At 37.1% G+C, this 27086-nt stretch overlaps 1 protein-coding gene across 1 annotated transcript in view; it reads left to right on the top strand.

The window, feature by feature from the left end:
* Nucleotides 1–534: 534 nt before the first annotated feature.
* Nucleotides 535–27086, top strand: part of LOC132774511 (cadherin-18) — a 768567-nt gene continuing 742015 nt past the window's right edge. Inside the window, exon 1 of the mRNA XM_060774682.2 lies at nt 535–909. The gene's annotated coding sequence lies outside the window, so the exon portion shown is untranslated. The remainder of the gene's footprint in view (nt 910–27086) is intronic.

Below are 27086 nucleotides of genomic sequence, written 5' to 3' on the forward strand. Positions count from 1 at the left end.
ATGGAAAAGGACCTCAGAAAATCATGGCTGGTGTTGGACAAAAACACAGAAGATGGAGGGAGATTGCTGTGAAGGGTGAAATATATGGCTAATGGCAGGGCTCTTAGGAAAGAGAAAAAATGAAATTGTGTCTCTTTTTCAGCTGAAATAGATTTGATATTGCTGGCTATTTTACAGCTTTAAAAAGGAGAAAAGCATATAAGAATGACAAGCAATCATTATAACACTGGGAGAAAAATGTGTAGCCATTCAATGAACTAATATGGACTGCAAATGGGAGGGACACAATTTCTGTTCCTCTCCTTCAGCCTGAGTTTCTTCAAGTGACTCTTGTCAAAAACCACTGGGCACCACTCTGTAGAAAGCAAAGCAAGCTTTGAATGAAGTCTTCTTTCACTGAAAAGATTGAAGTAACATTGTACAAATTGCCTAGCTAAATTGTTGGCAAAATTCTGCTTGTTTAGTCCCACTCCTGCAAAAGATCCTGGGAAGCAGTAGCAGAACTCCATCTATTGATTGGCTGCTGAAACAGAGACCCATTGGATCTAAATAGACTGGATTGATTTTACAGCAGCAACAGAAGGAGTGCAGTGCACAGTGTGTGTTGAAGCGAGGAAGGAAGCGAGAGCAGGAAAGCAAAAATGCACTGTGGCATCAGTATGTAACTGCTGGAGCCAGATAATCCTGCTACCTAGCTCCCTCCGTGGGCAACTTACTGTGCTGTTTCCTTCCTTCGGGAGAGGATGCTCGCTCTGTGCCTGTGAAACGGCTAACAGCACTGGACCTTGGAATAGTTCATTTGACTGATCATCTGTGTGCCTCTGAAAGCAAGGTTCATTGTTGACACCGTGGTGACAAGAATCCACCCCCCCTCCTTGAACTGAACACACATACAGAAGCATCTTTAAGGTAAGTTAAATGCATTGCTTTTGTGCTTTCTGTAGCTGTTTATATCAAGCTGGAGTTTGTGCATTCTTAATAGGAGAGTGCAAGGGTATGTGTGGGAAAGAGAAAGTCTTCATAAATAAGGAAGAGATGAGCTATAATGGAAATAGTGCTGCTCTTTAGCTTTGATATGAGTAAGGCAATTCCATTTTCTGAACTCCCCAGGAAATGTTTGGATAGCAACCTTTCCACCTCTTTTTATAAACTAAGCACCTTATTGGGTGGGAGACAAAACTGTAAAACAAAACTGATTATTTACCATCCTTGTTTTACTTGTTCAGTGGGAATACATATTAGCTTTATGTTAGCTTTATGTTTGGAAGTGTTCTTAGAAAGGGGGGGGGGGTCTTGTTGTGATGTGTGAACAAGGGAAAATATAGTTTCTGGTTGTTCAAAACATTGCAGCTTACCAGGTACAATAAATGAGGCTGTGGTCTTAGTCTGTACCTGTCTGCAAAGAGGAGATCAGGGTTTGGGTGAGAAAACAGAAATCCCATGAGTTGTGGTCTTGGATGTCTGGTTTCTGGAGCATTTGTCCAGGTGGAATTATTACCAAGAAGATTAGTAGAGTAGAAGAGAATACTTTCTGGAACCTTATGGAAACTCATAGATTTGGGTGGTTGGGGGTAAACTTGCTTTGAACTAATTAGATCAGAAGGATATTTGATTTGATTTATGTAAGGAATGGGTGCCTATAGAGTTAAAAGAGCGGCATTACAGCTTCAGATGAATGGGCTTTGCAGTGTTACTCCAGCTGTGCTTATCTGTGCTACCTTCTAAATGTTACCATCTAGTCTACAGGCTACATTATTGCTGTGATCACAGTTAAAAAGGATTTGTTTGTGGTTTTCTTTTGCTGACCTTTTCTTCTTATGTCTGCAGAAATGGGTGTTGCACAATCAGAGCTTTTGATCATCTAATTTGCATATCTAGCCACAACTTTCATAGAGATTATCCAATTAACCAAATGTGTCATGTGCGTAATCGCTACAACAGCGGCTTGTTGCCAACAATGGCTTGTTGCTTGGGCAAACATTTTCTTGTGTGCAATGGGATTAATGTTCATCATCACTTTCCAAAAATATAGTGATGCATAAGATGAGTATTGTATGAAATATTTAGGTGGTGGATATGATGATTATGATAAATATGCTTGTGTGTACACATAGTTTTATTAAAGAAAATCGACGTGCAGAAATATAAATATTCATGAAGGCAATGTTATGTATATTGACTCAGTTATAAATTTGACTATGTTAAACCAAACTTATTTTCAGGTAGGTTGATCCAATGTAAAAACAAAAGGGGAGGCATGTGTTTCCTACATCATTAATCATTGTTTATAGTTAAAGCTGATAGCATTCCACATTCTATACAGCTATTAAAGATGATAGTACCCTTTCCCATTTCTGTTCCTAGCCTCCATATTTCTGCATAGCTGTAGAGTTCTAGATGAACATGCACAATTCTAAATGTAGCTATTCAAAAGTAAGACACACTAAGTTCAGTTCAGGTTACTCACAGGTAAGGAGTATGCCATTGCTTTAGCAGAGTGGTACAGCATAATATATGCATAATGAAGAATTATTATATTTAATGATTTCATTCAGAAAGTCAAGCATTTCTAAATGAAATTACTGGAACCCAAATTCATGGATCATATCATATATGTATTCTATGTGTATATGTATTTCAAGAAAAAAAACCCTGTATCTTCTGTATAGGTTCTCTTTTCTAGTCATGACAAAACTTTGTCATCTGCTGATAGTAAGGATACTTCACCTCTGCTTCTTAAGTCCATTTCAGTATTTTGTGGAAACTTTAAGCTTCCCCTCCATAATCCTCATAGTCTGAGATAGAAGGAAACATCTACCTTGTGTAATGTGTATGCGTGTAAGTCTATAATGCTGAATTGATCTAATGCTTATTGAACTCAAGTTATCTTGCTGAAATCTGTGAGCCTCATTATCTGTGTCAAGCAGCTGCACAGATCAGTATCACGAGAGCTTTATTATGACAGTCTTGCTTATGTTATGAAGAGGCTCCATTAAAGCCACTGCTAGGAGGAAGCTTCATTGAGTTTCCCAATTTAGAGAAAAGGAAAGGCATAAATAAAGTGATGTGTGGGTGGATGGGTGCAGGTTGGAAGTAGTATGCAAAATATTTGCATGAGATACTTGTGTCTCTTGTTTTGTCTACTAAAGAAGAGTTTTGTAGCATTCTGTTCTGTCCTTAAGAGTATCCCTGTCAAGTATGGAAATTTCCTTTCATCTTTATTTTCCTTCTATTAAACATTTTCTGCATTACAAATCATGAAATATGTTAGAAGCCATTTTCATTCTTCTGTTCTCTAAATTGACCACCTTTTGAACATGATATTTTTCATAAATATACACACAGCGTGTGCAAAGGAATTCATAAGCCTACTTGGGTACCAATATCAGAAAAAAATGGGATATAAATAAATGAAAGAGGTACACGGTTATTAATTTGTATCAAACAGAATATGACTCCCAATTGTATGCAGTGCCTAGAAATATATGTTTGTTATGTTTATTTGTGTGATACTGAGACAGAAGTGTGATATCTGTGGGCTTATATATGTTTTTAGGTGCCCACCACCATCAGCCCTAGATAACATAGTTTGCAGCTGATAGTAAAAGGAACTGTCACCCAAACAAGCATCTGGGATGTTGTAGAATCTGCGTCCAACGTTAGAAAAAGAAAAAAAGAGCATTCTATATATCTATAGAAGAAGAACTGATATGCTCTATTTCCGTCCTTCTATATGCCAAAAATAAAAGATAGGCTTTTGACTTACAACACAAATGTTTGGAGATGTTAGCTTTGTGGCTAACCTCCACCCAGTCCCTTAATTCCCATGTAACAGTGTGAAGCATAGTCACTCCTGATTTTGTTCTGAATTTTGGTTCCATTTTGACAAAACCCTTATTTTGAGGTGGGGGGATTTCAAGTCTAGGGCATTTTCAGACAGCATAGATCTGGTTGATTTGGGTGGGCTATATTTTGTGTATTCCCCAGGCTACTCCATTTTAATACCTTTGCCTCTTTCGGAACTAATACTCTTTCTGTTATGAAACATTTTTTCTACTGCAGCAAATGTAGAGCCATTAGGGGGCTCTTTCTTCCTGTGTTATTCACACAGCAGGCTACATTACAAAAATACAATGGATCTTTTGTAGCTTGCTCACCAGTTTTGAAAAGTTCTCCTCAGATGGACTTATCATGAATGCAGAAGCATTTTAATCAACTAGAAATATTTATTCTCCTTGATTTTGAAGATGATGGCAAGAGCTGCTGTCACTTCCCAATACAGTAATATTTTAAGGGTCCCTCTTCACTGAAAATGATGTCCTAAAATGCTATTAAGAATGACATAAATATTCTTAGCACAGATATTATCATATTCTGTTATCTGGACGATGACTGTTCAAGAATGGATTGCACATGGCTCAGCACATGTTTTGTTGGAGTGCATGCTTTGCATTCAAAAGGTTCCAGTTCCATACTGCAGTATTTTTAAGTATTTTAGAACAACACTATTTAGGGAAGATGTGGGAAATGCAGAAGTATTGCCTCCTCTGGTCCCTTGCATATATATTCCCAAACCTTATACTATAAAGCAGACCAAAATAAAATAAATCAGCCAGAATATGAAACCCAAAGTGAAGTGACATCACTCTTTTTATGTTAGGTGTGGTCCAAGCTTGTGGGAGTGAAACATAACCTCTTTCTCTCCTACAGTTACCTATCCCACTCTAGAGGATGAATAATATGATAATAGAATCATGAAGTTGGAAGAAATCACACAGGCCATCCAGTCCAATCTCCTGCCGTGCTCATCTTTATGAGCAATATATCGCTTGAAGCATAAATATACATAAAACAAGCATGATGATCTTGTTTATATTAAAGTCCTTGTCAAAAACTACCTCTCCCATTTCATGGCCATTTGGACCCCACTGACTGAACAGTATAAAATGAATGGATTTAGTATCGAAGGTCCCTTCTACGCTGCCCTATATCCCAGGATGTGATCCCAGATTATCTGGCAGTGGAGATGCATATAATCGAGTTCAAAACAGATAATCTGGGATCAGATCCTGGGATATAGGGCAGTGTAGAAAGGACTGTCGCTACATTTTGTTTCCAAACCACTTACTCAGAACAGAGGCTCTGAAGTTTTTAGCAAGAACAAGTGGGAAAACGTGGCAAAATAACTAATTTGTAAAGTTCCTTAAAAAGAAAAACAGTTGGGGCAGGATATCTTGCCTCTTGAAGGAAAGAACTGGCAGTTTAAGCCTGTACATCCTTCAGGGTACAACTTGGGAGTTCAATGAGTTCAATGTGGCTGTTTCCATAGTGTCTCTGGACTGCTGGACAGTATTTGAGGGTAAATTGGGTGAATCTGGTTTATCTGCACTTTAAGAAAAGTGGGAGATGTTCCAGGGGTTGCCTGAAACTCTGGAGTAACCCCATAGCACCAAGAGGTATGGACAGCAGAGTCAGGTCCAGTCAGACCAAGTCCATATGGACACTGCCACCATTCCCTTTTCCTTTTGCTTGTCTGTGCAGGGAAAGGGAGGCAGATTGTGTCTGCATTGCCACTGCTGCTACTCTTGGATGGTCACAGTGCTAAAATCAGCAAAGGTGCCTGTATGATCAGGAAGTAGGTAGAGAGAACAGATCCCTCCTTCTTGCCAGTCACATAGGTATTGATGGTCCAGCAAGACCAATGCAACCTTCGACTAGCTGGACTATCGCTTGTCACCACTGAAGATTTGAAATAATGTGTGTAGCTGTCCCTAGAGCATTTTTATTCTGCATTGACCCTGGATTAACTAGTCAATCCAGATATGATCTAAATTAAGGCAAAAACTTGATGTCCTTACCATGATGGAGTTAGAGCCTTTGGCCACTCTCAGTTGTTGGAGGATACAATCCTTTATCTATGCATTTATCAAGAAGTAAACCCCATTGAATCCAGTGTTACTTCTGAGTAGATATGCATAGGATTGCACTATTATTTTTATTTTTATTTGCCCTTACAAATATCAAAGATAGAAGGTTTCCTTTCTACATTTGAGAACAATTGATCTTTAAGGTACATTTATCAAAACAGAAGCCAGTTCCTTTAGAAGTGTGATGAAAAGAACTTCTCCAACATCATTTCAACCAACCTTAACTTCGAGTCAAACATAGGTGTGGCACGGTAATTTGAGATGTCTTGAGAAAGCGAGACAAATAAAAGGCCTAGAGGTTGCACTCCACAGAAATAATCTAAAAAGGTCAAGTCTCATTTTTTTCCCTATCTATGAAGCTCATTTGGAAGGAGTTTATGGGGAGGAATTGGTTTGAGTTTGTGTGTGTTTGGGGAGGTTGCTGTTATGGAGGTCAACCCTTCACGCCCTAGAGAGGGGGGTTGGGTGCCATGGTGTCTACCAGGACTATTTTATATTTATCATGCCATGGAATCTTTCCAATGTCTCAAGGAAACTTATTTAAGTGACTCCTCCCCAAGCCAATTACCACATCCATCTAACATGGTATGGGGCAGGCAAACCCTCCCCCCAATGAAAAGTTGGAATTCTTACCCAAACCTTGCACAACCAACTTATACTCACACTGTCCATAGGGTGTGAAGGTGGGGCATTCGAGATGAAGAGGACTGATGAGGGGCAGAGCAGCTTTAAATAGACTGTTGATGTGCCTCTGTTCTTAGGCATTTGTACTAGTCAACAACAATGCGGATCACCCTCTCTCCACCATAGCTTCAAAACTGGTAACTTGGACATATGAAACTTGGAATGCATACTAAAGGATTAATGAGAATATATGTCTTGGAGATGTTTGTTTTTTAAAATATATATAAAATGCATTAATTGAAAGCAATCTATGTAAATGTGTCTTGTAGCCTGCAGTACCACTTTAAGTTGCTAGTTGATAGACACTGCTGTTCAGAAGGGAGATGGTAACTTAAGTGTATGGATCTGAACCAGATTTTTGTAGCTAATTTTAGTGGGAATTCTGGAGGAGAAAATTGTCTGAGTTCTGATCTTTCCTTTATTGGAGTGATACACAATGGCTGTCCTTGCCACCAAATGTGTGTGTGTGTGTGTGTGTGGAGGAGGGATAGGGAGGATGACCAAGCTGGTATACTTCAGGCTTTATAAATAGGGAGAAGGAAAGAGAGTCTTATGAATGACATAAAAGCCAATCTCTTCTTGCATAAAAATATATCATCCAGATGTGGGCAGTTTTTCCTCTTTGCTTTCCTCAATTTTAATGAGATGGTCACAAAGAGATGGCATTGGTCTCTTGCAAGCTAGTAAAATGTGAAAGAACTGGCTCCCTCTATGGTCCTCAGCTTCTTAGGAAGATTCAGTAACATCTATCATCTTCAGTAGCATCTGAAATCATTAGGTGCCAGACTTTGTTGTTTTGCCCTGTGGGTCTCCAGAACATTTCAAGAAATTGAAAGAGACATGCATGCTTCCTGACAAATACAAGGAAGGGCAATGAGAAGGAAGGGATAAATGACTATAGGGTAGAGGTAGAGAATGAGTATGGGGGGAAAAAAAGAACATTTGGCCCTCCAGATATTTTATAGTACCCTCTCATAATGATTTACTGTTCAATATGCTGGTTGTGTTTTCTAAGCATTTAGGCACTCCTTTAGATGAATATTCATTTTCCAATGACCCGTTTGAAGCCTACATAGTGTCCCTACAGAGTCACAAAAAATCATAAGGAACAACTACAGGGGGGGGGGGGGAGGAGATGATGATGGTGATGATGATTATGATGTCTCATGATTTGTTTTGTTCCAACTGCAAGGACACTCTTTTAAAAATTGCAAGGATCCGCTTCTAAAAAACATATGGCTTCTAGCCATATGGTACCAAAGATGATGCCACCTGAAGTTCCTGTATTATTGGCAGTATCTCATCCTTGAGAAGAGGAGACACCATAAATCCACTTGGGAGGACAAGGCACAGTTCTCTGAAATACATGGAGAAACTTATGGTTACACGATAGAGTGACTATATGCAAGAGAAGGATCCTCAAGAATAATGCCCTGTTAATAAGCCACAGCTTTCTTGTAAAGAAGACCACTTGGCAATATTCCTGAAGCCAAATCCAGAGTGGGGCTCTGGAGTTGCTTTTATGAGCCTCATAAAAGCTGTTGAAGTGCCTTCTCTTACTTTAGCCCTTGTTCTGAACTTCAACTGAATGTATTGGTACCTCAAGTTAACCTTTGCCTTATTTGCTTTCTGGTGGGACTTGTCAGTTTCAACCCAGGATTTCATTGCCTTGCTTTGTGTTAAAAGTAATTGCTCTCTGCTGACTTGTACCTAGTTCTACCTTTTAAGCTTATCTTGGGAGAAAATTTGCCTAAATTAGCAAACCCTTTTGATTTAGATATTTCACTTGGAGGCTGTCTGGCCTGAAATAGGGGAAATGAGTAGGGGGAAGATTGAACAAGTCCCTGTGCTTTAAATTGAAGGTGGTGTTTTTCTCCTCTTCTGTAATGAGACTAGAAATGTATAGTGCTTTTTAAAGATTGACCTGAACTAATGTAAGACAACTTATATGTATTCAGCAATAAAACAGAAAGAATGAAAAAGTACACAGTTCTTTTAGTTTAATATACCAAGGTTATGCACAGATTGAATCTATTTTTTTAAGATTGGTTTGGATTTTTAACCTCCCAGGTGGAGTGGGTTTTCCTATGTAGAGCATGTGTATATTTTATTTTGAAACTAGCACAGTAACTAGTCCCACCTCTATAAAGAGGTGTAGGTAGATATTTTGAACAGGAAGATATTTTGGACAGCATTTTCACAGCAGTCAACACGATATAATACCCAGAAGTCTTTGGGGGAACCCACAAAAGACAAGTATGCTCACTATCCTATATGGAGCTATGATTTATAGGACATGAATTGTAAGAGCTGCTTGAAGGAACACAGCAGCTTAACACTGAGATTGTGGATGCTGATCAAGAGGGGGAGTATGTGTTAGGAGATACATTCACAAATCCTGACATATCTCCAAAAATCCCTAAGGCTGACTTCCATGCACACTAGTGTGTTGACAGCCATTGCAGAGGTGACCGCATGTAAAGATATTGCTCTGAACAAAAAAGAACAAAAACAAGCTTTGGAAAAGAAGTAAATGGATAAATAAGCATGAGAATACCAATTTGCATAGCAATAAGTGGTGACTTAGAAAAGATAGAAAGAAGAAGGTACCTGATTCTACCTGCTTATCTATCTGTCCTATACAATCCACTTCTGGTTTCCACATGTGTTGGTGCTCAGTTTCTAGTAGATGTACCCTAAATACACCCTAAATCAGAGGTCTCTAAACTAAGGCCCCCAACCTAAACTTTAGACTTAAGGTCACTCTAAGTCTGAAACAATTTCAAGGTACATAACAACTACAACAATCCTAATTAACTTCAAACATATCAACTAAAAGCAGACCCACATTTTCCGTTGAAATGCTAACTTTATGGTGGTTAACATTGCTCTTAATTTTAAATATTGTATTATTTCAGTTGTTTGCATTACATAATGTGCATAGGCATCCGCTCATGTTGTTGTTGTTGTTGTTATTATTATTATTATTATTATTATTATTATTATTATTATTATTATTAAAAACCCTATAGTTCCATCCTCATCTCCCAACAGTCCGTGGAATGGTGAACCGACCATCAGCTTATAAAGTTTGAGAATCCCTGCCCTAAATAGATGGCAAGTGATAACTTGAAGGAAATAGGGAAAGGGCAATCAACTAGTTGTGAATGAATGTGTTTATTCTGTGGGGGCTTTGATAAACTGGAAACATATACACATAGCTTCTATAAAGCAGTGGTTCCCGACCTTTTTATTGAACCATATTTAATAAGCCTTGGTACTATAAGAGAGTTTCGCAAGACCGGTCACTCTTGTTGTTTTGGTGTAGTAACAGTGAGACCACAAACCATATTTTAGTTCTTATGGACCTCTGGTGGTCCATGGACCACAGGTTGGGAGCCCCTGCTATTACTTTTGTCAACAAGAGATGTAGTGGTAAGAAAATAGAGCTACTTGGGAGAGATTAATGTCCAGTTCTCAGTCAGGGAGAGTTAATAGACCGTTGCTTTAGGTATTTTTTTTTAAAGATTGAGTTAGTTGATATTGAAAATAAAGTTTATGATTTATGACCCTTTGCTAAGGATAGGAAAGAAATATTTACAAAAAAATGTCAAAAGATGTTTCTTGAGTATTGGGTAAACCTGATTAAGAGAGACTTGAAGTGTGTCTGACAATTTTCCTCTTTGTTTTTGTAGCTGATGGGTGCAGATAGGTTATTGGATCTGGTTAACCATATAAATCATGGTAAGTAAATGCAGTGGCCTCTCAATATCTGCTGGGGTTTGATTCCAGGATCCCTGTGGGTACCAAAAACTGTGAATTACAAGTCCCAATTTATATAATAGCATGATAAAAAAGTGTCCCTGATATATAATGGATAATTCAATAATTGTTTTTGGGGGTGTGTGTATATATATATCTCAACTGTGGATGTTTGAATCCATGGATGCAGAATCTATGGATATGGAGGGCTGACTGTAAAAATACATACACATTTGTTCTTGCAAATTGAAGCATTTTGAAAACATTCACAAGGATGGACTGTAAAATTTGTTTTGACTGAGATATAATTAATGTAGACTAAACCTTCCCTCATATGTTGGGTGGAGGGGATTCTTAGCTGCAGATGCTGAGATTATCATATATTTCTATCTAGTCTTCTTGAACAATAATCCTTACAATAATGTTGTAAGAGAACTTCTGTTTCTATTTCAGCTGCATGTGTGAATGTATAAAATAGTAGTTTGATTTTCAAAAGTATCGTATTGAATTTGTGAATGTTCTGTTTATCCCAGAGCTCAAGTTTATTTGCCAGTTGGGAAATATGTCCCCCCTATAAATACATTTCTCCATTGTTTTGAAACTCTTCAAAAAGAAGAGGAATGCAAAGTGATACTATGGTAAATGTAAGTGACTGTGAAACTTCAGCTAATGAAATCTCTTATAGTCTGGGGCTTATCATAAATAAAACATTCACTACTGAATGTTTAAAGATGCCTGAAACAATTCCTTAGACATGTCTCAGTTTGCAACCAGAGGAAAATTCTAACAGGACAGTTGCAGACCCACTGCCTTACTGACTTCTTGGGAAGCTCGTCTCACCTATGCTCTTTCTTGGCCTTGCTAAGGGATCTTGCAACACAATCTTAATTCCATTTGATTCAAAAGTAAATCCCACTGGGTTCAATTTACACTGACTTTTGAATGAGCCCCAATGGAACTCAGTGGCTTTAGTTCAGTTGTAAGAACCTTTGTTAAGGGCAAGACGAAGCTTCTGGTATGCAAGTTTGGGGAGGCAACGGCTAGAAAACCACATATATTTTCACATTAAAAGTAAAAGCAATATTGAACTATGACCCTGCACCTAGTTTTAACTGTTCAGCATCTCTTGAATTCTTCCTAGAATGTAGATTGCTAGTTTATGGAGCCAAGATAACCTTTTGTCTATTTTTAAATCCTTACAATGGAGGACTGGGCTATATAGTTTTATTTTGTAATGCCATAGTGAAAGGTAGAAAGAATATAAGACCTTGATCACAAAATCAGCCAAGAAGTTCTCTCTCTCTCTCTCTCTCCACACACACATACACATACACACACACACACACACACACACACACACACACACACACACACACAAGCTTAGGTACCCAACGATGCCTGGGTTGGATCTTTTACAATGCTATTTATAAGAAATAGTTATTGTTTGCTTTTATTTTTATGGAAGTTCCCATTAGAAAAAGCATAAGAATGTGGGTCAACTACAATCTGGAAAGTCTGTTTCCCTAACTTGATAAGAATACTTTTTTATATAGAGGCAAACTGAGACAGTTGTTTGTTAACAAAGAAAAAAGATGTTTATTTGTGTAGTTTTCAATAACACAGGCACTTAAGTGTAACGGTTGCAAGAATGAGATGAAGCTTATTTGGTTACTTTAAAAGGTTCAGTACGTGGTTTTCAATAACAACTCTTAACGCCCTCAGGAAAATAGCAGACTTCTTTCTGACTAGAATCCTCTTACTTCAAGCAGTCCTTTTCCTGGGATCTGTTTATAATCATTGTACCAGCTATCTTCCCTAATAGCCCTCTGAACTCTCTAACTAACTTCTTTGGCTTCACTAAACTCCACACTCCTTCTCCTAACTCTCTCCTTCAAAAACCAGAACCTGACTCTCTTCTTCAAAACCCAGAGCCTAACTAACTGCCAGATTTCAAAAAGCACCCTCCCCCCCCCCTCTGCACTACAACCAAGCTTTGCCCACATTCTCCCAGCCAATCACAAGGATTCTCCACATTTCCCCCCAGGCTGCTTCTAAGCTCCGCCTCCACTAGGAAATGACTAACCTAAGATGACTGCTACCTCCAGGCACCATAAAAATGGCTGCCAAAAAAACTGGGCCTAATTCCTGAGCTTACTTTGGTCTAAAAGTAGGCAATTCATCACACAAGCCAATCAGTGCAAAATTATTTGCAATAAGCGAAAACTTGCCTCTTGACTCAATAGTCAAATAATATTTCTTATGAAGCCATAGGAGATCTGACATGTCATGAATTTATCAACTCCATGCACACTTTCTCTAAGGTGCCAAGTTCAATCCATATAATGCCCACTAAAATATTGGGAATAACGCTTTTTTTATTATACAGCAGGGTATAATGAGGTTTTGAACCAACGAACCCCATGATAATGAAAAGAAATGATACTCTCCCATGATACATATACTCAGTAAATACTCAGGGGAAGGATAAATAATTTTTTTTCTTTTGATATTGAAAATGATATCTCCAAAGGTGTGTGGGAAATGGGGTGGGGAGCGGGACATAGCATACATTAAACACTTAAAGTTGAATTTCCTTGAATTTCTGTGCCTTTAGAATTTCTGCTCTGCTTCAGTGTTGATTATGTTTGAAGCTAGGACAATGTGAGGAGAAAAATAATAACATAGTTCTGTAGAGTATAAAAATACATCAAAGCTTCCTGCAGAAGAGCTGATCACAAGAAACAGTTCTTTAGGCTTATTGTCCTCCTGTGGCACTTGGGAAAATTAAGCTGTTTACTGCAACAACATACTCATTGCAACACTTTTAATTATTTATCAAGTCTATTTTTAGCTTATTCCTTTTTCATGGATTTTGGTAGTTGTTCAGAAGCAAGAGTATATTATATGCTGTGCAATTATTGAAGATTTTCAGCATATGCCGATTGATGTTGATGTGCTTACGCTTGTGCACAGATTCAATTTGGCTGGTTCCCTTCGATTAATCTGGCTGGTTCAGCTTGTTTGGATGGCCATAACAGCAAGGGCTCATCCTCCATGTTTTTTTTCTGGCCACAACAAAACAGTGGCTGTCAAAAAACGATTGCCTTTGGTTACAAGTGGAGTGAGGGAGGGAGGCAGCTGCTAGAAGGAAAAGTGGAGGGGGTGGGGGAAGGCACCACCCCAGGGCTTGCAAATCAAGAGAAAAGAGAGAGTTTTTAAAAGGAAGCCTAAGGTAGGATAGCTCTAGGTTGGTCAATCTTCCTTCCCTGGTAAGTGGGGAAGCCTGCTTAAAATGCCTTAGAAAGATGTGTGCTACAGAGAGAGAGAACCATGTGTGCATCTATCTCCTCTATAGTTGAAACACCTTTAACAAAGCATTAAATTCAGTCTCCTTTACAGACAGAATAGAAAGGATTGCAGAAAGAGTGGTATATTAACTCTGATGCTTTTAAGAAAAGGTAAAGCTTTCCCCTGGCATTAAGTCTAGTCATGTCTGACTGAGGGGGTGGTGTTCATCTCCATTTCTAAGCTGAAGAGCTGGCATTGTTCGTAGACACCTCCAAGGCCATGTGGCCAGCATGATTGCATGGAGTGCCATTACTTTCCTAGAGAAGCTGTACCTATTGATTTACTCACATTTGCATGTTTTCAAACTGTTAGGTTGATAGAAACTGGGCCTAACAGCAGGAGCTCACTCAGCTCTCTGGATTCAATCTGCCAACCTTTTGGTCATCAAGTTCAGCAGCTTAGCGGTTTAACCCATTGCACCACCAGGGGGGCTGATGCTTTTAAACCAGGTCTTAATGAAGGATATAATAAGGACAAACACCTCAAATGATGGGAAGGGGAGCTTGGGAACCCCCCCCCCCGCCATAATGGGCCAGATCGAAAACAAATCTTTCACCTTCCCAGATCAAAAACTCTTCCCAAATTCAGAAGGTTCCTGAAAAATGGATTGGGATCCCCCACTGAAATCTGGAACACTGAAATGGATTGCAGTTTACTCAGATTGTACAAGCAGCAAGCCTAATATGTTGTTGCTGTTTTTCAGTCTGTAGGGGTGGCACAAAAGGGTGAGAAGTCTTGGGATTATAACAAGCTAATATGTATTGAAGACACTTGAAGATCTGTGTTGAACTCTGATTTCTTATTCATCTTCCAATACCAAAGAGTCAGCAGTATGAATGCCAAGGTTTGTGTTATTTCATAAGATGTCTGCAGAATGAGGCTCTGAGCTTTCTATTATGCACTTAGGATAAGGTTTGAACCTTCTCTTTAAGGAAGGAGGCAGACACATCTCTGTTAAAACTTTAGAGTATTCATGACATATCTCTATTTCTCAGTAGTTATTAGTGGTTGCTAGGTAAGTTCAAGTTGGATTATGAATCCTAACTTTTATGGCCATGATTCAGCACCTTGGAAAACTCCATGCTAAAATCCCTGGAGTAGATTTAGTGCTTTGTTCATCTGGAAGCTACCAGCTACTTACATTTTCTTTTCTACACAATGATCAGTTGTTCATTTTCATTAAATATAGTTTTTATAAAATGCATCTCTTTCTTTTATTTAGTTTTTTATTCTCTAAATCAGTGAATGGGCTCTGAACTCTATGAGTGGATTCAAGAAGAAACCAACTGTTTTTAGAGACTATTACTTCTTAAAGCTTTTCATTTAGAAATTGAAAAGTGCAGTGACTAGAGAACTGGATTTATTGCATTAGGTTATATCTCCACTAAACCATGCCTCACATTGGGTGACCTTTTTCTGAATTTATTATTTCAGCAACATGAATGTAAAAGAAAGGAATTACTGACTCTAGGAATAGCTATTCCTATTTCAAACCCTCCAACCTGATTCTGTCTCAGTATTGTCTTCATATTGTATTGATCCGGGAAACACTAATATTTTTCAAAGCAAATGAATAGCCCCTACTCTTTCTCTCCTTCCATTTTTAAATCACATAATCCAAACATGTGCCTAGGAAAAATAATACGCCAAGACAACTAATTTAACTCTTGCAGAGTTTGCTAGTGCTTTTTTAGCACAATCTCCATGTTCCTTCAGTATATTTAATTTACAAAGCAAGAGTGCATATCATGATCTATTATTATTGATTATACAGTACTATCACTGTGAATAGTGCTTTACAAAGAATAAAATGGCATATTCCCTGCCCCCAACAAGCTTACTAAAACTAAATCTGTCAGAGTGTGAAATACAGAAAAACACCTCCACCTTCCAAATGTGTGTCTTGCAGCAAATGGGTCATTCTTTGGGGATTGGGAATTATCTTTGTGTTACACAACTAGAGTGCTGACGTTCTTCAGTAAGAAATAACAGTTCAACACATGTTACAGCTATTTTCCTTCTGTACACAAATCTTTTTAAAGAATCCCAAGCAAAGGAAAAATATGTTTTTTCATAATTAAATTACACAGCCTAGTGCTACTTTCCTCTGCCCAACCCTTTTCCATTTCCCAGTGAAAGTTGCTTTTAAATCAAATTGTATATATAAGATGAATTATCAGATATGTACTTAGCCACTTCCCCTGCACAGTGTGTCTCAGCAAAAGCAAACTGCATCAAAAAACACAATTGTAATTAAGGCTAGAAGAACCAGGATGATGCAATCAGTTTGAATGTAGACATATGACTCTGGAAACTGAGGTTTGAATCCCTGCATGCCCATGGAAAAGTACTAGGTGGCTATGGGTAAGTCATAGTCTCTCAATCAGAACCATGGCCAGAAAAAAAAATGGTGGGGGGGGGGGGGAGTGTTTGAAACTGTAAATGATTGTTAATTGGTAATTTATAGTTACAAAAGAATACCACAATGTGTGTTGGAAACACCTGAAAACTGTGTCAAACACTATGACAGAAATCAGGCTCCATTGCTAAACTAGGAGTGCAAGTCCAGTCAGTCTTTCTTGCTCCATTGTGCTTCTTATGTATGTTTTCAAATGTTTAAGAGGTGAAAACAATCTTTCATTTGTAGCTGTTGACACTGGCAATGTTGCAGAAATCTGAAGAAGATTCTTCACATTCGGGAAAAAAACTGTCTATCACAGACATGAGATGCTTCCAGTTCATTTGATGGCTTTTCTGCAGGTGCAATCTTTTTCCATTTTCTACACCCACAGGTCAACTTCTTCCACCCCAAACCAGGCATTTGGCCACATTTATACTTCCAATAGTGTGTCTGTGCCTTACTCTGAGGCCAAGACAGTATAACTGCACAGCTTCCATAACAGATCAGATCTAATGTCTTCTAGTTTGACCAAACAGAAACAGGACAGCCTTTCAGATATCAGATAAGACCACATGACCCCCTCCAGAATGGTTTCACCTTCAGGCAACAACAGCCCAAAGGCATGAAGCCTGACATAAGATCTGAATAAAATGGAGATCTCCAAATGAAGGCTTTCTAATATATTGGCAAAGGCTATAAAGCTGAACATGAGGCCTAGAACAAGATGGATACCTCCCAATATAATGGCAAGCTTTAAAGCCTAACATGAGGCCTGAAACAAAAGATCCCCCCCCCCCCCCAATATAATTGCAAGAGCTAAACTTAACATGAGACCAAAGCTTAACTTCTAACATGAGACATACAATAAAATGTAGGTCTCAGTATGTGATGACACATTTAATGAATGAAATTGCCTGTGCCTTCTGGGAGCTGAGAGAGTGTGACTCCCTTGAGACAATTCATTAAGCATTATTTTAAGGGAAGGAGTTGCCTGCAACCTTCCTCTGTGGCCTAGGACACATGACTTGAGGTTAAGAGAGAATGACTCCCCCAGGCAACCACTTACTAAGAGTTTATTCTAAAGCGGAGAGGGAGAGCAAACTACTGCTGCATGATGTGCCTTCCTTGAGGCAACCCAGGAGGGGAAGTCTGCCCTCCTGGGAAGTCTGTTAGGAAAGTATACTTTGGCTTCATAATTAGAAGACAGAAAGGCTTGGAAAAGACAATGAAGCTGGGGAAAAAAGAAGAGGAGCCGACATGAGACAGTAGTGATTGGCTTGACTTTGAAGGAGATGGGGGGGGGGGGTCACACCCAACAGGGAACTCTAATATGGGCTGGTACATGGGGTCACAAAAAGTGGGAAGTGACTGAACAAATAAACCAACAACTCATTTCTTACATAGAATTTTCATGTGCAGATTATGTGTTTATGTATTTTTGGAGATACTGCACAGATTTTCAGATGTGATAAAGCTATTTGGAAGAATCCCAGCCCTTGCTGACAAGTTAACTTGATTTCAACACCAGAAAAAGTTCTAGAATTGATAACTCTGTGTCATACAATTTTTGTTCCTGGGTTATAAATAATAATAATAATAATAATAATAATAATAATAATAATAATAATAAATATTTATTTGTATCCCGCTTTTCTCCCTAAATGGAACCCAAAACAGCTCACATTTTCAAAGAATATAAATCAACTGTAAATATAACAATAACCAATAAAACTAACTTTACAATAAAGCATAAATAACATTTTTAAAACATTTAACAAATACAGTTGTACCGGGAACTTGTGATGGTAAAATTAACTCGACTCACTGAATGTTAGCCTTCCTGTCATTCCAAATTAAATATCTTCATTAAAACTTTCGTGAACAGACAGATTTTGGCTGCTTTTTGAAAGATGTCGATGGGGGGGGGGGTGATTTAACCTCCTTGAGGAGGGAGTTCCAAAGGGTTGGGATGACCACCAAGAAGGCCCTCTTTCTTGTTGTCAACTGCATTTGTAATGGTGGTGGCATTGAGAGAAGGGCCTCTCTGGAAGATCTTAACATTCAGGTGGGTTGGTATGAGGAAATGACATTTCCTAATTGGTTCTATCATTAAAAACATGGGAAAAGATGCGGCACATTTTGCTATAGTTTTTCAGTTAATATCATATAGAGTCTCAACCAATTCAACATACTTTGTGGCACCCACAAAAATTAAGTTTCTGGAGTATAGCAGCTGTTTTCAAGGTAAGTACTGCACAATTGAATGGGGAATGACACTTTCAAACCAGGAACAGATTTTGTTTTACAAATTTTATAGTGTAAGTAAACAGTCAGATTGTAAACATAGTATAATCTCATATATTTAAATAGTTTTTTTTAAATAGATTCTGGTGGACAAATATTTTTGCATTTAACTTCAATGTTGTAATGCCAACACTGCACAGAAATTATTTTCCCCCTATATATTGAAACTAACTTTCATTGTGTTGAGGAATAACAGACTCTGTAGCTAAGGGGGAAAATATTCTTCAAGAGAATATTGTTCTCCCTTATTCTCACAAAAATAAATCTCTGTTCAGGCTTCCATTAGAAACCTGAAAATGTTGCCTGTTACAGGATCTGACTCCACAATATTTCTATTTACTCCCTTCCTTTACCTCATCACAAAAGACAGTGATCCTGGAAGCTGGAGAGTTTATGTTCTTGCAGAATAAATGTGAGCTCTGCTCCTGTTTTTCCAGTTCATCCAATTCTGCCATTGAAACATTAACCAAAATTTTGGAATGGCGTCTGAAAACTTAATAAGTCATCCCTGGCAATAGAGTGCTAGAATTGTTCACTTCAGTCAATATTTTCTTCTAGACAATGCAGTGATCACACCTGTTTACTGTCTCATGAAACTCATACCACAGTTGTTCTTTTTTAATTTGTGAACGAAATGTATTTTCAGCTTTTTTAATTCTAGCTAAAACCTCAGTAATTGTAACATATATCCATATGACATAGAACACATTGCTTTCCATAATTCTAAATGTATGTGTATTGTTTATGTGTGTGTATTACTTCCTGTAATTCAAAATGTATGCATTGAACCATACAATTTTGGGGAAAACCAACATTTATTAAATACATATCCAAAAATAAAAGTTATGGAATATCCTCTTTTAAAAGCCAGAGATTGTTCACTAAAGTACTCTTCTTGAAACAAATTTAACTAAGGGAAATATTATGTGTTTTCCCCACACACACCACTTTCCAAATATACATTTGTTTTCCTTTCTGTTTACACAGGGATATCAAAGTTGTTCATTGCTTTCTATGCACTGGGACAGGAATTCATGATCTTATCAGTCCACCAAACAATGATGTTGACTATTTTGAGGGATAAACTTCTGATTTGAAACACTTACTCTAAAAGACTTCACTTTGCTTGAGAAATGTATTATCTACTCTTTATCTTTATTATTTCTGCCATTGAAAAGTCTAGCCATTTTCTACACAGAACAGGATCTTAATCTCTTCTGTAGCAACATCAAGGCCAACAACTGAAGCAATGCCAGACTATGTGGTTCTTGATTTCTGTCACACATCATTGGTAAAGTAGCACTTAAACAATATTTCCATTCCAAAATCACAACTAATTGAGTGGTTGTACACACCATTGATGAAAATGAGATGTGAAAGCAACTAATGGAGATACTACTGTTCAAAAAATTGCACGCGGGGGGGGGGGGGGGAATCCACTGTATAGAAACTTAGCAAACTGAAACAGGCTGCCTATAGTAATCTGCCTATAGTAATTGCAAACAACCTGCTGGTTCAATACATGTATTTGCTATTATGGCTCCTCACTTGCATTTAGCAACTGTTGATTGCTTGGCTCATTCAACCATATGATGCTGAGCAAAACCATGGGTCAATAAAGTAATGTGCAATGCTCAGACCACCAGCTGATCAGACTCAACTACTTTAGGGGTCAAATTGAACTGAAATATACTATGATTTTGTAGGAGGGGACTATTGTGTAATGGATTAGAAACTTTATACAACTCAATTATTTCTTATATCCTTGTCACAATTACAATCTTTTTTTTTCCAGCTTAAATAAAGCATTAAAGAGAAACACTGGAAGGTAACAAAAGTGTTTCATTTCTAGACACTGAAATAATATAAACATTAAATTTATTATCTCTGCCATGTGAGTTCTGTCTACCAACTAGCTTCTTCCAAAGTAGAATAGAAATGTTTTAGGATATCTCTGTCCATGAATGGTGTGCTTATTTTCACTTCCAGGGAAAATGAACAAGATATAAAAAATCAGTAATCAATACTGACTAGCTTCATATTTTCTGAGAATGTTAGAAAAAAACTGGAATGTGGCATTATGTTTTTACAGATTATTGCTTGTAAAGAAACCCAAAATTCATATTATAATCACAGTAAAGTCAGAGATAAGACATTTGAATAATAATAATAATAAATTTTAAACTTGTGTCTACTATATTTTAATCATTATTCTGTGTTTTAACATATGCATTTTGTAGAAAAAACATTTTAATATATGTATTTTTGAAGGTATGTGTTTTTAGTTATGTTGTAGCCCGCCTCAAGCCACAAGGAGAGGTGGGTAAGAAATATTATTATTATTATTATTATTATTATTATTATTATTATTATTATTACATTACTGTGACTCAAAATGCCCAAATATGCACATCATAGTATTTCTGTACAGTATGTGATAGTGAAAGCTAGTTAGTGAAAAAACTGGCAGGGATATCAATTCCTTTGAAATGGGATTCTGAAGGAGAGTTTTACAAACACAATGAATTATCAAAAAAGAGAGAAGAATTATAGTAGGTCAAGGCTGAATAACCCTAGAGGCCAAGGAAGCTATAGTCCTACATTTCGAAAACCTTAGCAGATCTATTGATTGCAGAGTATCTTGGAGATCTTTCATTCATAAGATCACCAAAAGTCAAAGCCAACTTGAGAGTGAAAAAGAACTGCAACATTCTTCCTGTGTTTGATCATATTAAAATGATTTGGAGAAAACATGTCTTTTTCTTATTTCTGCGAAAACAAAAAGAAAAAAAAACCTTATTCACTCATGAATAGTTGTTTTTCTCTCACAGTGATGAAAAATTACCATAATTATTCATTGACAAAATAGCCAGCCTTATAGCCCCAATACATTGATGAAAACTTAGCTGTATTACCTTGTTTCATATATGGGATCTGATTGTGGCAACTGTCTAAGCATTAAAAAAAATAAGAGAATGGTGAACATGTAAATGTGCATATTAGTAAAATATATACATGAAACACAGAAATAAATACTTTTTATGCATCTAAAATAAAATCACAATTTTATGTCCATCCCAAGTTTGATCTGATCTCCATGTCAATATTGAGTAGTTATGCTGGGGAAAGTGTATTTTGTCATTATGTTGTTGATGTAACAATTATTTGAAAATATGAATATTTATGTAACCTTTTAATCTCCGAGTTTTCTAAACCACCTTACCTTCATAAAGTAGATTCTAATTAACTGTCCATTAACAGTTTACTGTGCAGTTTTTATCCATGCATATTGCTTTGACACCTTTTTTGAAGGGACAAATATAAGAAATGAGGGCATGGAGCAAGGAGACTAATTAGTAAATAGTGTCGCAATGATGATGAATGAAAGCCTTTTGCCTTTGACCAAGAAACAAACTCAGTCATTGTCTTTTGCAGAGTTTATAAAAGAATATATATACACACAGAGTCCAAATGTTCTCTTTGAGACACAAGCCTGTAAAACTCCAAACTCCTTCCAGCAAACTCCTCCAAACGCACTTCTCCAACAATCCACCTCCAACAATCCACATAAAGGAATCATATTTTGGTTCCTTTATTTCCCCTGCAGATGCCCTACCCTGGCTGTAACTACACAATGTTGGTCAGGTGGTTCGACTCATTCCCTGCTGCATTGATCCTTACATCACTTACATCACTTACTACTTGTTACTTCAGAAATGAACTCTAACAAATAGCTGTACAAATAGATTGCATGCTGTAGACCTAAACTCTGCAAAAAGTGGAAGAAGGAAACAAAATGTTCTGATTACTAAGAGATAGTGTTTATTTTTAACCTTTGGGACAAATGCTGTATTACTAGAGCTGTGTAGTAATAAAACCTCTGGCACTTCAAATGTTGCTAAATACTATTTTCTGTCACCCGTATCCAACTATTTTAGTGAAAAAGAAAGATAGAAGTTCACCAACATTTGATGTTCCCACCTCAGTTTTAGGCCATGATGAGTTCCCATGTGTGACTAAGACATGGGTTCAGGCTGAGATATCACAGGTTATACAAGCACATCTAATTCCATTTCACAATTTTTTATTGTTTCCTAAGGGCTAAATTTAGCCTGCTAGATATTTATTTGACAATCAACAGCCATCGTGTTATGCTTGACTGTTATAGACATATGACAAATCAATATAATCGTGCCCCAACAACCTTCAGTGTTTTATACAGCTATTCATATGTAAATGTTGCATACTCCCTGAGACTTTTCTGGAATAAAATTGAAAAATATTTTGTTTTAAAATTATTGGCACCCTTGGCCAAATTTTTACAGGTGTTGCTTGGGGAAGAGATATTGGAAGTCATTCTGATGATGATGATTGAGCTGGTCAGAATTTGTCACAGCCTACCTAAGTTCAATTTAGACATGTGCTATCTCTCCTATTTTATACATGTGTTATCTCTCCTAATTAAAAAGGAAATAATTTAGCTCTATGGATTTTAGATACATTATTTTTGTTGGCAGAATTCTTCTATTGTTACAAATTTCCTTAGACCCACATGTAGAGAGCATATATGCATACAGAAATCTCTTCTGTTCAGTTTTCCATCCTTGACAAATTGAGAGCAACTACAACAAGGACAGGTGAAGCAGTGCTGATGTTCTCTACCTCTCCTTGTGTTTGTTAAAGTTGCTTTTATAATATCTGACTAGGATCAAAATGATTACTGCAAAGTCTTCAAGAAAGCTTTAGGGATTTGTGAAGACTGATACTCCTCCAAGTCAGGTACAAGTCAAAAGTACTATCCAGCATGGCATGATGGCTCTCAAGCATGTGTTTTAAGTAATGTAACTCCATTGTTTCTCATTCACTGGAAATTGCTGAAAAGCTATCTAGTTTCCATGACACTAAATAAAATATCCAGTTGCAAACATAAGTTAAAATTATGCATTTTTTCAGTAGAAACCCATCAAAGAAGACTTGAGAGATTCTCCTTCTCCTTCTATGTTTAGATTCTTTTCATGGGGTCATGGACAAATGTCCTACAATTCAATGTAAATATGGAATTCTCCTCTGTATTTTTGTGCTAAATTTTTCTCTTAGTTGTGTTTATCTGCACTGTAAGATGTAATGAAAACAAATATAAACAATCTCTTGAAACAATTCATTTTGCAAAGTTGTCTACAGAAAAATACATAGTTTATGAATCCTATATAATGCTCTTTTTATCACACAGGAGAAATTTCTTCTAGTTGCTAATTATGCGTTAGACGTACCATTAATATTAATCTGTTTTTGTATATATGAAGAGAATAAAAGAAGTACAATTACATTCAGTGCTCTAACATTTAGGTACTAATCCTGGTTTAATTTGGCATTTTGCTCAAAGTTTGCTTTCTTGTCTTCACAAGATATTTTCTAAAGGGTTGTTTTATATTTGCTTTCTAAAAATAAGCATTTTTAAACCTTCTGAAAATCACTAAAACATGTCAATTGTCAACAAGTCAAGCAATACTTGCTTATTTATTCCCCTTCCAAAAAATGCTGGAAAACAATAACAGTAAAACATCATCCAAATGTAACCATTTTCCTTAGCACTAGTTCATTCCTTGATGGCTACATCATGAAATGCAAAGTAAAGTATATGAGTGAGCCATCTCACTTATTAATGATGATAATGTTAATGGTTATTGTTAATGGTTACTGTGCCAGGTCCACATATTTCTAAAAGGTTCCTGAAATATTTAAAAAGTTCCTGAAATATCACTCCTAATATGATATTTTCATGAAATGTTTCATTCCTCCCTATCAATCAGTCTACCTAGATTGGTTTTTTCCAGTCTGATGCATTCATCTGGGTTGTTCTACAAATTTCTTCAATATTCTTAGTTAACCAGAGCATCTGGAGGACACTAGGATTAGGGAATCCTAAGTATATCATTGGAGTGCTCCATGATGGACCCAACATTTAGATTACAACAATGAGATGGAGTGTTAGGAAACAATGTACGTTTAAATACATACTGTCTGATAAACAGTATGTAACACTATGTATGATAAAATGTTGCATAGATGGTTCCTAATCCCAGGAAGTTTATCAAAGATACATGAAGAGGTTAATAATGTTTGTTGGAAACGTGGGGGCACTTTTTATCATATATGTGGGATCTGTCAAAAAGCTAAGTATTGAAAGATGATATAACACTCTCACAAAACCAGAATTGACCTAAGACTGGGCTTGTTTTGTTGGATCTTCCAAATGAACAAATTAAAGATATGAATTGTGATGTGTTGCTTCATGTTATCTTAGCAGTGAGATTGTTTTCTACTTAAAAATGAAGGCTATTGCTCTCCCAATAAAAGAAAAGTAGATTTTAAAGACTTTTGAAATGAGATGAACAAATCATTTATTTATTTATTTTAAAAAATCTGTTACTTTTTTTTATAAAAATCTTTTTTTATCTTATGTAAAGAAGGAATAACATCACTAGTGGGATTTGAAGACTGAGTTTAAATTTAGATATGTAGTAATGAGAAGTTTATAATAGTTTTTTACAGATGTCTGTGGTGAGCTGGGAAGTAATTTTTAATATGTTTAGATTTGGAGAAGCTTTGGGGCACATAGAAGAGGGATTGTTGTGCCCGAGTTAGAGATCAGCCCCCTCTCTCCTGTCCTTCAGAAGGATGGTGAAGACCTGGCTCTAGGACCAAGCCTTTGGGCAGTGCAATGAGGCAGTAATAGAATGGTGTCCTGAGATGGTTTTTAAACAACTGATTTTAAAGTGGATATAAGTGATTTTGATGTTTGTATATATTTATGGTTTTATGTCTCGGCATGGAATGTTTGCCATATACATGTTGTGCTCCGCCCTGAGTCCCCTGCAAGGTGAGAAGGACAGAATATAAATGTTTTAAATAAATAAATAAATAAATAAATAAATAAATAAATAAATAAATAAATAGGGGAGTATTATTTTAATGCTATTTTCCCATTTCTTTCATTTTTAATTGACATTTGTGTTGTCAAAGGCTTTCGTGGCTGGACTTACTGGGTTGCTGTGAGTTTTCCAGGCTGTATGGGCATGTTCCAGAAGCATTCCCTTCTGACATTTCACCCATATCTATGGAAGGCATCCTCAGAAGTTGTGTGGTCTTTTGGAAACTAGTCAAGTGAGGTTTATATGTCTGTGGAATATCCAGGGTGGGAGAAAAAAACCTCTTGTCTGTTTGTTGTAGGTGTGAATGTTGCAACTGGCCACCTTGATTAGCATTGAATGGTCTTGCACCTTGAAGCTGCAAGGCAATTCAATGCTAATTAAACTACTTCATCACATTAGAGAATGAATCCACTTTACATCTTGTTGCTGCCTTCTGATGAAATCTGGGGTTTGTAGTTTAGCCTTGCTGAACTACAAACCCCGGAATTCTTCAGGAGGCAGAAACCGGATTTAAAGTGTAGTCATTCTCTTGTGTGATGAGGCCGAAAGTGGCCAGTTACAACATTCACACGTATCTCAAACGAACAAGAATTCTTTCTCCCATGCTCGACATTACACAGGTAAACCCCGCTTGCCTTTCTCACAGCAACCCATTGACATTTGTGTTTTCTTATTACTAAAATGTGGTTTTTAATAAAACAACAACAATATTGTAGTCTTCTATCAATTTAATATAATTTGATGATGATGATGATAAATCAGATCACTTCCTTTTCTTTCCAACTCTCAGTAATACTGGGATTCCTGAAACATTGCATGATAATTGTAGTTACATAGACCACATATATCTATTGCAGGAAACAAACAAATTGGGGATTTGAGTTCAACATATAGTAATTGGTTCCAAGGTAGTAATGGAACTGCTGCTAACTCCAGAAGGAATGCTATGTTGCAGTTCTTGTGTGCCGTCAAGTCATTTCCAACTTATGGTGATCCTAACGTAACCTTTTCATGGGACTTTGTTGACGAGATTTTTCCAGAGGGGTTTTTCTTTTGCCTTCCTCTGAAACACAGGGAGTATGACTTGTTATATCTATACTGCACCATTAATTGCAGTAGAGAGATTTTCACATTCCTACTTTTTCCTATGAGAGCAAATGTCTTAGGCCAATCTGAGCACGTGGTTTATTTTTTCTCCCAGGTCACCAAATAATGTTGCAGCAGTAAGTTTCTGGATATGAAGACATGTCAGAAGCACAAGAATGGTCCTATTAAACTTTTCCCCCTGAACAATCCACAGTGTATTAAATCTTGAAGACATAGTGTTTCATTTTCTCCCAGTGACTTTAATTGGGGGAGAAGATTTTCATCGCACCAACCTGCACTTTTTCAGCTGTCAGTGGCCTACTTGAAATCTGAGAGTTTGAAACAGAAACATTTCTCCTTATCCTGTTAATTTTTAGAGGCCAACAGACTATAGTCAGGACTTCATTGATATTCAGTAGACAAAACGAAGTCAGTTCTTGTCATCACTCCATTTTTCACAACAGACAGAAGAAGATGGAACAGAGATTAATGTTCATGATTTACTCTGAGCAGGTTGTGGCTTTATGCCCCAGTAATTCTTACATAGTTTATCCTGGAAAGATGCTGTATTAGCCACATATGACTTCAGCCACCATGCTAGATGAAAGAACAAGCATTAGCTATGTATTTTTTCATTAATTG

The sequence above is a fragment of the Anolis sagrei genome, chromosome 4 (genome assembly GCF_037176765.1).
Source record: "Anolis sagrei isolate rAnoSag1 chromosome 4, rAnoSag1.mat, whole genome shotgun sequence".
Lineage (NCBI taxonomy): Eukaryota > Metazoa > Chordata > Lepidosauria > Squamata > Dactyloidae > Anolis > Anolis sagrei.